Source organism: Callospermophilus lateralis, unplaced genomic scaffold, assembly GCF_048772815.1.
Source record: "Callospermophilus lateralis isolate mCalLat2 unplaced genomic scaffold, mCalLat2.hap1 Scaffold_82, whole genome shotgun sequence".
In the NCBI taxonomy this organism is placed as follows: Eukaryota; Metazoa; Chordata; class Mammalia; order Rodentia; family Sciuridae; genus Callospermophilus; species Callospermophilus lateralis.
In genome coordinates this window covers 5704532-5716404 of record NW_027516260.1, presented here as the reverse complement: position 1 = coordinate 5716404, position 11873 = coordinate 5704532, and positions in this window count along the sequence as shown.

The following is an 11873-nucleotide window of genomic DNA, read 5'->3' as shown; positions in this document are numbered from 1 at the left end:
CCCCTTTAGAACACGTCCTTATATTTTGGAGCTTTGTTTAGGAGTACAGCTAAAAAGAAGTGAAATTGGAGCCACAGTTAGTGGTTTGGAACTTCTTGACAAAAAGTTGAACAGGACTTAGACTACTTATGGACCAAAGGAAACAGTCCAAAAAAATTATGTTTTCAAAAAAGCTTTTTCCCTGTAAGCCCCTAAGATGAGCTTTTTTTCCAGTGTGTTTTTTGAGGATCAAAATAGGCCAAGTGATCTTCCTACCCTTCCAGGAGCCTAGTATGTCACTGTCAATCATTCTGTTTCTCCTGGGACTTCCTTCTGGTGCATCTATTATTTATCTCTCTCCTCTCCCAGAGGATCCTCTAAGTCTCTCTGATTAGAGAACTCTTCACGCTTCCCTTTTTTATTCTCCATTATGCTTGGAAATTTGGGGTGTTCAGTTTCATGTCTGTAGGAATCCTTAAAAAATATTTTGCTTATTTCCCCAGGGCTTTCTGTCTTGGGGATGGGCCTGTTCTTTCAGGGCAGAAAGGGTTGCAGGATTTTCTTGTTTATCTTGGGGGGGGGGGGTTCTAACAAGCCTTGACCCTCAAGTGTGAGTATTCCTAATTGGCAAGTGGGGAGCCCTTGACAGAAGTGACTTGGGAACACAGATGTGCAGGAAGGACCATCTTCTCTGCGCTGATGGCCTGTGTTTCTCTCAGGAGCCAGCAGAAGGTACAGAGACAGATCCAAATCTGCTCCACTGCTGGTGCGCCTTGCAATGTAGACCCTCCGCGAGAAGCCATGGCTTGTGGTTTGTTTGATTCTGTACATCAGAGAGACTATTTGACCTAAAACAAAAATTATGGATGATTCTCCCCTCCTTTCTCCTAATTTTTTTCCTGAGAACCACTTCAAAGTATCAGATGTGTTGGTGCCAGACGCTAGGCAGTTATTGTTAAAAGAATTTGGAAATATAATTGAAAGCAAACTTTGGTGGAGCAAAAAAGCAGATGGAGGTGAGCTCTTACTTTGAGGGAGAGAAGGGAATTCCAAATTTTTCCTCTATTTGGAGCTGATGTCTCAGAACACTTGTTCTGTGAGAAGAATCATCTGTGAATTCTACATCTGGGAGTTATATATTGTGAAATGGCATTCCTTTTAAATGTAGAAGAATCACAAAAGTTTAAAGTTACACTGTAGTTGGAAAATTCTAGTCAGAGTTTTTTTAAAAAAAAAATTAGCATGGAAATTGGCAGAGTGATTGGATATGAGAGTATGATGCCTAAACTAGACATGTCTATATATGGAAAGCAATATGATTACTACACTTATTTCTTGATATTCCTCCCTTTTGAGACAGATGACATCTTTTTAAAAAAGTCACCAGCATCGGCTAATCAGAATCAATACTTAAAACAAATGTGACTTGAGAGTCTGAATTGAAACATTTGTTTTGAGCTTTTCAAATAAGTTCAGGCCCTGCTCACCTGTGATTAGCCCAGAGCAATGATTCAGGGTTTTCAGGGGGATAACACTGTGTGTTCTTCCTGTTTGAACTCCTGCATCCTAGGTTTCTGGGTGTGAGAGGTGTGGGGGAAGGGATGGAGCAGCCATGTTGTTATGGGGCTCAATAATAAGAGTGGTGGCCTCTGGGCAAAGTTGGTCAATGTATTTAGTTTCCCTCTGTAAGATGAGGATAATTAGTGGGTGCCTACCTCATTACACTTGTTATGAAGACAGAAGTGAAGTAATGTAGGATTTTTAGGACAAGGCAGAAACTTGAGGAAATGTTAGAATTAAAATGACAGCAGTAATAGCAATTTACATTCTTTTGGCAGCAGGATCCATTGTCATTAACTAATTGAATCATCATCTTAAGCCTATGAGACATTACTTCCATCATTTTTTAAAAAAATATTTTTAGTTGTAGAGGGACATGCTACCTTTATTTTATTTATTTATTTTTATATGATGCTGAGGATCGACCCCAGGGCCTCACATGTGCTAGGCAAGTGCTGTACCACTGTACCACAGCCCCAGCCCTTTTTAAAATATTTTAATTAGAGAAAGGGTCTCACTGAGTTGCTTAGGGGCCTCACTAAGTTGCTGAGGCTGGCTTTGAAATCATGGTTCCCCTGCCTCAGCTTCCCAAGCTGTTGGGATTACAGGAGTGCACCCACCTCACCTGGCTCACCTCTGACTTATACATATGAGGTCCAGGTGGTTGAATGACTTGTTGGGATTCAAACCTGTATCTACACGATGGTATCTAGAAAGAATACTGCTCTTCTTGCACTTACTCCATTTCAAGTTTTTAAATCCCTTAAGGCCAGTCATGGGTCCTATAACTCTTGGGTGACTTAAAGCACCTAGCACAGTTCTGGCCATACAGCTGGTGCTCTATAAATGGTGTCTCGAATGTGATTATGAAGAGCACGCTTCTTCTCTAGGCGTGTGTGTTGCCATTCATTTTTGGTTTTCCTCTTTGGTGAAGGGGGTTGGTGGCATGTACATATGTCTTGCCATCTGTTGTTTATTGTTTCTTTTAATTGTGGTTTGTGTCCCTGCTCCATGTTTCTTTGGTTTCTGGAGCAACTGCGAATATTATATGCTGGGGGATCAAAAAAAAAGTAAACTATTTATAAACAGTAAAGAATCCTTGGGTTTGGAAAGAGTTTTTCTCAAATGCATGTATATTTGGTGACTTTACTGTAATCTCACTGAGGCATCATCGTTAGACAGTTTGCAATCCGAGGCATATCTCAAAGACAGGTGAGTCCTTGCCCAGCTTTGTGTGACCAGCTCACAAAGAGCCTTGGTGATAAGGCCCTGGTGTTAACGCTGACCCAGGTGGTGTATTTTTAAATCAAGTACATATAAACAGTTTAGCCTGCCAATGGAGTTTATACTCTGCCTGAAATCCTTGGCATGCTCTGGGCTGGGTGGCGCTGATAGGTACATATGGTCTTGGGAGAATGCTGTGGCCACCCTCTGCGTCCCACCATTCATTTAAAACAGGGGAGGGGGGTGTGCAGCAGAGAGAGGGAAGGAAGGGGAGATTGTCAATGATTTTGTTGATCAGTTTTATGTTAAACTTTCATTTTATATGCTTTTTATGGGTCAGGATATGCAGACTTTAGTGGGGAGTAGAGGACCTCTTGACTCACTTCATTTCTGTCCACAGGGGGCCTTTGCAGATTTACAGAATGGAACCTGCAAATCCAGCTGTTGGCTGTCCACTGGCCTCTCCAGGTTTTGTAGCTCCTTTCTATCGGATTCCACCTGCCTCTGTAACCTTGTGAATCTTGTCCTAAGCTCCCTTACACCTGGGAGTGGTGGCGCACGCCTGTAATCCCAGCAGCTTGGGAGGCTGAGGCTGGAGGATCGTGGGTTCAAAGCTAGCCTCAGCAACTCAGCGAGACCCTGTCTGTAAATAAAATATAAAAAAGGGCTGGGGATGAGACTTAGTGACTGAGTGTTCCTGGGTGTAATTCCGGGTGCCAAAAAAAAAAAAAAAACCACACACACACACACACACACACTTCTTAACACTCTGAGAGTCCCATGAAACTTATATGCAGTTCCTTCTGTCTGGAGAAAGTTGCTCCACATTTGCCTTACATCTTCCCCCAGAAACCATGGCTGACATCCCATTTGACTTGACTGTCCACCTGGGGGATTCTGCATTCCTTAATATAGACATTTTAAGGGATTAGACTGTAAGCCCCCTGAAGGCAGAGACTGGCTTTGTTTCTGATTCACTGTTATTTTCCCAGAATCTGAAGCCTGGGGCACATAAAATGTTCAACACAGGGCTGGTGATGTAGCTCCATGGTGGAGAGCTTGCCTAGCACATGTGAGGCTCTAGGTTTGAGCCTCAGCACCACATAAAAATAAATAAATAAAGGTCTGGTATCCCATCATCAACTCACAAAATGTTTTACAATGCTAGCACAGGTCTGGGGTTGTGGCTCAGCGGTAGAGCGCTTGCCTCGCATGTGAAAGACCCTGGGTTCGATTCTCAGCACCACATATAGATAAATAACTGAAATAAAGGTATTGTGTCCAACTGCAACTAAAAAATAAATATTTTTTAAAAATGCTTAGCACAGATGCTAATATAGATAAGAACATGGGTATTCATTTTATATAGTCCTCAAAGTCCTATGGATATGCCTTTCCCAGACAAGTAGAATCATTTAGACCTCCCAGGGCTCATCAGTCAGTATGTTTTCTAGTTTCCTCCGCCCCTCATCCAAGATACAGGTGTGGAGGAATTTAGAAGGATGGAAAGAATAACAGATAGCTAGAACTTACAGAAGATGGACAGGCCAGCTGATTACCTGCCATGTTGATTGGCAGTCTTTGTAGCACTTCTGAATTTTGCTGAGATGACTTTGAAATCCCATGTCCAGGTATTGTCACTGTAATCCCTTTCTCATGGACGAGGTGCCTGTGACCTCTCTCTCACAGGGGATCCCTAGTGGCTGGCCTTGGGAGGTTGGCGGGCCTCCACAGGTCTCCCCACGGTGGTGGTTTGGCCAGGGTGCCCACTGAATATTTCCCCACTGTTGACATGGTCTGTCCTCTGCCCCTTTGCTGGAGCTGGGTTGCAGAGCTGGCTGTGGGGAGGGTTGCTTCTCACATAGACCAAGGCTGTCTAGACACCCTTCCCCTTGTGGTCATTTTGCTCAGTTTATGCTGAGCCCTCACCAGGCAGCTAGTTTTTGTTGCTGGGGCTCTTAGTGCCTTTGCTAAGACCTCTGCTTTGACAAGTATGATGACCAGGCCAAAGTAGTTTTTTCTCATTCTTTTCTGCTGGCAGAGGGAATGACTGCTCTCCTTGACCAGAGGTAGTTGTTCAGCGCTCAGGGTGGGTGACCGTGCCCTCAGTCGACAGAGCCAAAGTACTGATTTATGGAAACCTCTGCAGCAGGAGGGTTCAGGGCAGATCAGCGTGTAAATCAGGCCCCTCTTCTGTGGATCTCAGAGGTGAGGCACACGGCCTTTTCCTCCACAGCAGCAGGATCATTGCTGACCTGGCTCAGTGTGGGTCCTCCCTGGGTCGTCGCCCAGAGAAGCTAAGGAAGAGCAGTTGGAGAGCTGGGCTCTGCCCCTTCTAAGATGTTGCTTTTAATGATCGCTGAGGGCTTGGGCTGTGGTTCTTCAGGGAGGCCTTTGTACCTGAGGAGCTGAACTAGTTTGCAGGGTTGGGGTGGAAGGAATCTTTGTGCTATGTACCCATTACTCTAGTTCGGAGGTTTAGTTACTTTTATCTGAGATAAATGTTAGGTATTTATTGAATAAGGAGAAGACTACAGTAGGAAAAAGACTCATTGATCTCATTAACTAGTGATAATTATTTTCACTTTATTGTATAAATCTCTAGTAGTGGCTCTGGTTGAATACTTGTTCAAAGCTATAAGCAAACAAACAATTAGTTTTGCAGTATTGGGTATTGAACCCAGGAGTACTCTACCACTGAACTACATCCCCAACCCTTTTTATTTTTTATTTTTTTAGTTGTTGATAGAACTTTATTTATTTATATGTGGTGCTGAGACTTGAAACCAGTGCCCCACACATGCTAGGTAAGTGCGCTATCCCAGCCCCTTATTTATTTTTTTTTTATTTTGAGACAATGTCTTGCTAAGTAGCTAAGGCTGCCCTTAAATTTGTTATCCTGCAGCCTCAGCCTCCAAGTCACTGAGATGACAGGTGTGTGCCACCATGATGGGCTTGAAGTTCTATATTTTAAAGACTAAGTATCAGGAATATTTTCTCCAGGCTTAAATGTTTATAAAGGGATGGTTTAAGTCTTTAAGTCTCTCCCTCCCTCCCTCCCTCCCTCCCTCCCTCTCTCTCTCTCTCTCTCTCTCTCTCTCTCTCTCTCTCTTTGATACCAGAAATTGAGCCAAGAGGCACTTAACCACTGAGCCACATCCTTAGCCCTTTTTATTTTTTTATTTTGAGACAGGGTCTCACTAAATTGCTGAGGCTGGGTTTGAACTTGTGATCTTCCTTCTTTAGCCTCTGAACCACTTGGATTATAGGCATGTGCTGCTGCTCCCTGGCTGATTTAAGTTTTAATTAAAACGTCTCTTATATTGAGCATTATAAGTTAGTTTTTCCCTAAAACTTTGTCAGATATCCTTATATGCATAATGTTTATGCATTTCTTTTCTTAGGTTAAGTTACCAAGTCCAGAGTGCTCTGGATATGCAAATTCTTCAGACTTCTGGTGTCACTTTGCTCCCCGCCAAAAGGCAGTCAATTCACATGTGAACCTGTGCTTGCCTTTCTCACACCCTCACCAACATGAGATGCTGCTTTCTATTCATGTAACCATGTACCTGTGTGGTGTATAAGGATTGCTTTGGGTTCATCTGCATTTCCTTGGCTGAAAACTTTTCACAGGTTACCCACATGCATTCGTTTTGAGTTTCCTTCCTTTTTTGATGCTCCATTTGATAAATGACCTTGGTGTGGACTTTGAGCATGAGTAGGAGTCTGTACCTCTAGGACTAGGGCTGAGGTGTTCCTGGGCAAGTGCAGGTGTGATTCTGTGGAAAACTGCTTCCAGTGGGCATGGTCTATGTTTTTGATTCTTTATCCCATCCTGATTATGAGTTCTGGAGGAGAACATTGCAGTGGCTCTCAGGCTCTGGGGCTCTCCCAGGCTGCCTGAGCCCTTGCACAGCCGGCTTGGCTCCCGTGCCCTGCCTGCCCTGTCTGTGGCTCAGTGTGCTGGGTACCTACAGCTGGTAGGAATCAGAGCAGTTTAGTGTGGCTGAGAACCCTTCAGGAACAGCTTCCAGCAAATGGAAATTATTTTAAAACAAATTGATGTGGTTTTTCTGTCAAACCTACTTGGAGCATAAACAATGTTGGCCTGTAAGCTGCTCCCCTCCGACAGACAGGCCCGTGTTCAGAGTGTGGCTTTCAGCAGAGTAAACATGGGTCTCAAAAGTGAGTTGTCACTGTGTGTGTCTGACTTGAAAAGTAAAAGTAGTGCATGCATGGAAAGGGAGTCTCACAGACAGTTCTGACATCGGAAGGTGGCATTTCTCAGTCATTTATCTTCCTACCACTGAAATTACCACTTCCTGTCCAGGTTTTATTTATTTATTTATTTACTTATTGATTGATTGATGATTGATTGATACTGTGGATTGAACCCAGTGACACTTAACCACTGAGCCCCATCCCCAGCCTTTTTTGTATTTTATTTAGAGACAGGGTTTCCCTGAGTTGCTTAGGGCCTTGCCAAGTCCTGAGGCTGGATTTGAATTTGTGACCCTCCTGCCTCAGCCTCCCAAGCTGCTGGGATGACAGGTGTGCACCATAGCATCTGGCACCTCTAAAGGTTTTAAAAGTGAGAAGTCCTTTGGTGTTGAAAGGATTAAAGGGAAAGAAATACCCAGTCAATGTCTATGGTGAGATAACTGATTTCATTTTGCTCCTTTGCCATCTGGGAAAATCAAAAACATCTTGCAAAATATTTCACTATGTGTGTGTGTGTGTGTGTGTGTACATACACTGACACCCTCTAGACTGTGCATCTCTTGAGTTCTCTGCCGGCTTCAAGGTGGTTCTTCCACCCCCAGGGACAATATCAGCTGCATTAAATTGGCCACAGCCTCCCTAGAAGGCAAAACAATGTTTTTAAGGTCCTGATTATGTATTAATGAACAACCATGCCAAGGGGCACTTGCCAAAAAAGCTACAAAGGGAGAAAGCCACCTGTATCAGAGTGAACTTTGCTCTTAGAGTGTGGACGATGTTGGGTGGAAGGGGTTTATTGCACAAGAGGAGCAACTGGACTCGTTGATGTGGGTTAGCATCCTGGCCCCATTAGGTTTGGGGACTTCCCAGTGAACTGCATCTTTGCTAGCCTGGCAGTGCTATGTGGTAGTGCCTGGGTGTTGAGAGAACTGTTCATGGCCCAGAGTACCTGTCTACCTGTGCATGCAAAGGTCTGCCCATTCATACCCATTTCAAGTCACCTTAAATTTGAATGTGACATTAGCCGGGCATGGTGGTGCCTGCCTGTCATCCCAGCAGCTTGGGAGGCTGTGGCAGGAGGATCATAAGTTCAAGGCCAGCCTCACCAACTTAGTGAGGCCCTCAGCAACTCAGAGAGACCCTATCTGTAAATAAAATACAAAAAGTGCTGGGGATGGGGCTCAGTGGTTCAATCCCTGGTATTAAATTAAAAAAAAATAGAGTGACATTGAAACCCCCAGTCTCCACTCTTTTCCTCTGCAAGGACTTTTCCAGAAATAGCTTGCTCTTATTGTCAACTGTGCCTGCCCAACCACAGGAAGGGGTTAGATCCTAATCTTAATCTAACTAATTTATTTCCCCTATTGTGGTGATATTTACTCCTGCCTTCTGGCTTTTTCCTAATTTCTGAATGACAGGCCACTGGGAGCCCTGCTTTCCACAGCCTTATTAAATAATTACTTAAAAGAAGAAAAAAGGATGCTCTTATGAAATCCTGAGAAATTGTTTTCTGGTGAGGAATAAACTCCAGCTGAGGGCTCTTGGCTCCTTCTGGGAAGCTGAGAGAAGAGAACTTGGTGGGAGGGTGTTTGGGTGGTAGTATCATGATTTCACCATCTAAAATTTGGATATTTTGTCGGGTCGCGACTTCATTTGGTACTTAGAGGAAAAGGTTATTTCTGCATTTTTGTGGTACAGAAGAAACTGGGCAACTTTTTCTCGTCTGGGCTTTTGAAAGCCTGCTAAGACAACAGGACTATTTCCCCAGGCCTTTTTGTATTTTAATTAGAGACAGGGTCTCCCTGAGTTGCTAAGGGCCTCATTAAGTTGCTGAGGCTGGCCTTGAACTAGTGACCCTCCTGCCTCAGCCTCCTGAACCCCTGACTTCCTAAGTCACTGAGGCTGATGTCAAACCTGAAATCCTGTGTCAGTGTCCCAAGTCACAGTTATTATACACAGGTGAGACCCTGAGTTTTTAGGATATTCAGAATCATTTAGTCATCACCACTCATTCTGGAACATTTTTATCACCCACACCAAATTCTGTACCTGCTGACAGTCCCTCCCTGTTCCTCCTTCCTCCCATTCTCTGGCATGACCTAATTCCTGTGTCTGTGGATTCACCTATTCTGGGCATTTCATATAAGTGGAATCCTATAGTGTGTGGCATCTTTCATACTTAACTATAGTGTTTCCAAGATTTTTCCATGTGTAGTGTGTATCAGTCCTCATTCTGTTTAAAAACAATTTTTTGGGGGTACTAGGGATTGAACTCAGGGGTGCCGAGCCACTGAGCCTCATCTTCAACCCCGCTTTTGTTTTTAATTAGTTGTAGATAAAGCCAAAGTATCTTTATTTATTTTTAATATTGTGCTGAGGATGGAACTCAATAATGCCTCACACGAGGCAGGTGCTTTACCATTGAGCTACAGCCCCAGCCCCCCTCAGCCCTTTTTTAATATTTATTTTAGACAGGGTCTTGCTGAGTTTTCAGGGCCCTCTCTAAGTTGCTGAGGCTGTCCTCAAACTTGAAATCCTATTGCCTCATCCTCCTGAGCCACTGGGATTGCAGGTATGCACCACCATGCCTGGCTCTTCATTTCTTTTTATGTTTGAATAATATGCAGTTGTTGAGCTATACCACATTTCATGTATCCACTTACCAGTTGGTGGACATTTAGGTTGTTTTGTCTTCCTGGATGTTAAGAACAATGCTATTGTGAACATGTGTCTACAAGTTCTGCATGGGTGTATGTTTTCCTTTGTCTTGGGTACTTAGTGAAGAATGGGGTTGGTGGGGCAGATGGCAACTCTTAAACTTTGAGGAACTGCTAGGCTGTTCCTAACGAGGCTGTGTGCACCTTTTCTCACTGTCACCTGCATTGTATGAAGTGACCCATTTCTCCACGACCTGGCCAGTACTCAGTATTACCTTTTTTATTTCAGCCATCCTAGAGGATGTGAGGTAGTTTTGATTTGCATTTCCCTGTTGACTGATGAGGTTGAGCCTCTTTTCCTGTGTTTATTCTCTAGTTGCATGTCTTTATAGGAGAACTGTCTACTCAAATCTTTGCCATGTGTTAATTGGGTCAGCTGTCTTCCTCTTGTTCGGTGTGGGCAGAGCTCATCATAAAAAGACCCAGATATTCCAGTTTCAAGTCTCACACCCCAGATAGTTCTGCTTCTCCTCTCCAGCTTACCTTCCTCAGGTGAGAAGAGATTTCTTTTTAAGGTTTTTCAGATTTCTGAGATCTTCCAGTGGAACTGTAAAGGGGTACTACCTTTGCTTCTCAATTTATGAAGAGGTCATAGCTCAGTAACCCTTCAGAAGTTAAAAATGTTGTAAGTCTGAGATGCATCGAAAAGGCCCAACCTCCTGAGCATCACGGGGGCAAGGGGGGGGTCAGCAGAGTGGGTTGTTTCCCCCCTGTAGTCACAAGGCTCCCCCTGGGAGCCGCAGATACACTACCACTGCCCACAAACCACCCAGAGGGGATTCTACCTCTGTTCCAGATCAAGTATGATTTCTCCTGAACGTATCTGGCTGTTGAACCACTGTAAAGTCAAGAAATAGTTAAGTGGCCAGGGTGCTGTGGTGCACACCTGTAATCCCAGCACCTCCAGAGGCTGAGGCAGGAGGATTGTGAGTTCAAAGCCAGCCTCAGCAACAATAGGACCCTAAGCAACTCAGGGAGACTCTGTCTCTAAATAAATTACAAAATAAGTTTGGGGACGTGGCTCAGTGCTTATGTGCCCCTGGGTTCAATCTCCAGTATCTAAGTTAAAAAAAAAAAAAGTAAAAAAAAATGTTGTAACTATCCTTGTCTATTAACTGGCCCCATCTGGTTGAAAAGAGCAGTCATTATTCCCTCTCTCTTTTTTTTTCTTTGGCAGTACTAGGGATTGGGCCCAGGTCTTCACATGGGCTAAGCTAAGCAAGTGCTGTCCCACTGAGCCCCAGTCCCAGCCCAAGCAGTGGTGATTCTTGGAGTGAATTCGCAATTACAGGTTATTCAGGGGAGCTTATCACAGTGTTTGCTAGTAGGAGAATGGGAGAATCTGCTCTGCTCTAACTTGAGGAGATTTGCTGTGTGTGTGTGTGCATTTATTGATCTCCCCGTCTGACTGGTTTCTCCACTCCAGGGCGGTCCTGCCTGTGCTGCCGCCTGAGCTTTGCAGCTATAAATTAGAAATGCACCACCAAGGCTGTCTGAAGGTGGTCAGGGTAATTACTCTGGACAGGTTTACAATAGGGAGGTGTGAAATGCTTGGTGCAGAATGGAAGCTGAGGGAGGGATGACATCTCGAACTCGGTGGCTGCAGGGTGGTGGGCTGACACAGCTAATTGAAAACTATGGCCCTGGTGACTTTTAATGGGAAAGCAAGAAACCAGAGGGAAAGTACCTCATGGAGTCCCTCAAGGAGGTCAGCACTGAATTTGTGCAAAACATTTGGAACCTCTGACCTCAGTGTGCATGATAAGACCTTCTGGTTTTGGTTTTGATTTTCTATTCTGTAGTCCCATTTTAGAACTGAGTGGAGGGCAGGGTGGGAGGGCTGGGGAGTGGTAAACTGGCAAGAAGACCTTTTAGGTGCACTTTGAAAGGATCCTGACAGCCTCACCTGAGGGGACTGCTGAGTGAGCTGGCTGGTCATTGGGCTGACCTCTCTAGGCTGACCTCTGCAGGCAAGTGAGTTAGCCCTTGGTTGGCCCTCCAGGAGGCATTTCAATTTTTTTTTACTTTATTGTTCCTTTTTCTTTCTTTTTTAAAAGATATACATGACCATTGGGTATATTTTGACATATTCTACATACATGGAATATAACTTATTAGGATCCCATTCTTGTGGTTGGACATGATGTGGAGTTTCCCTGGCTGTGTGTTCAT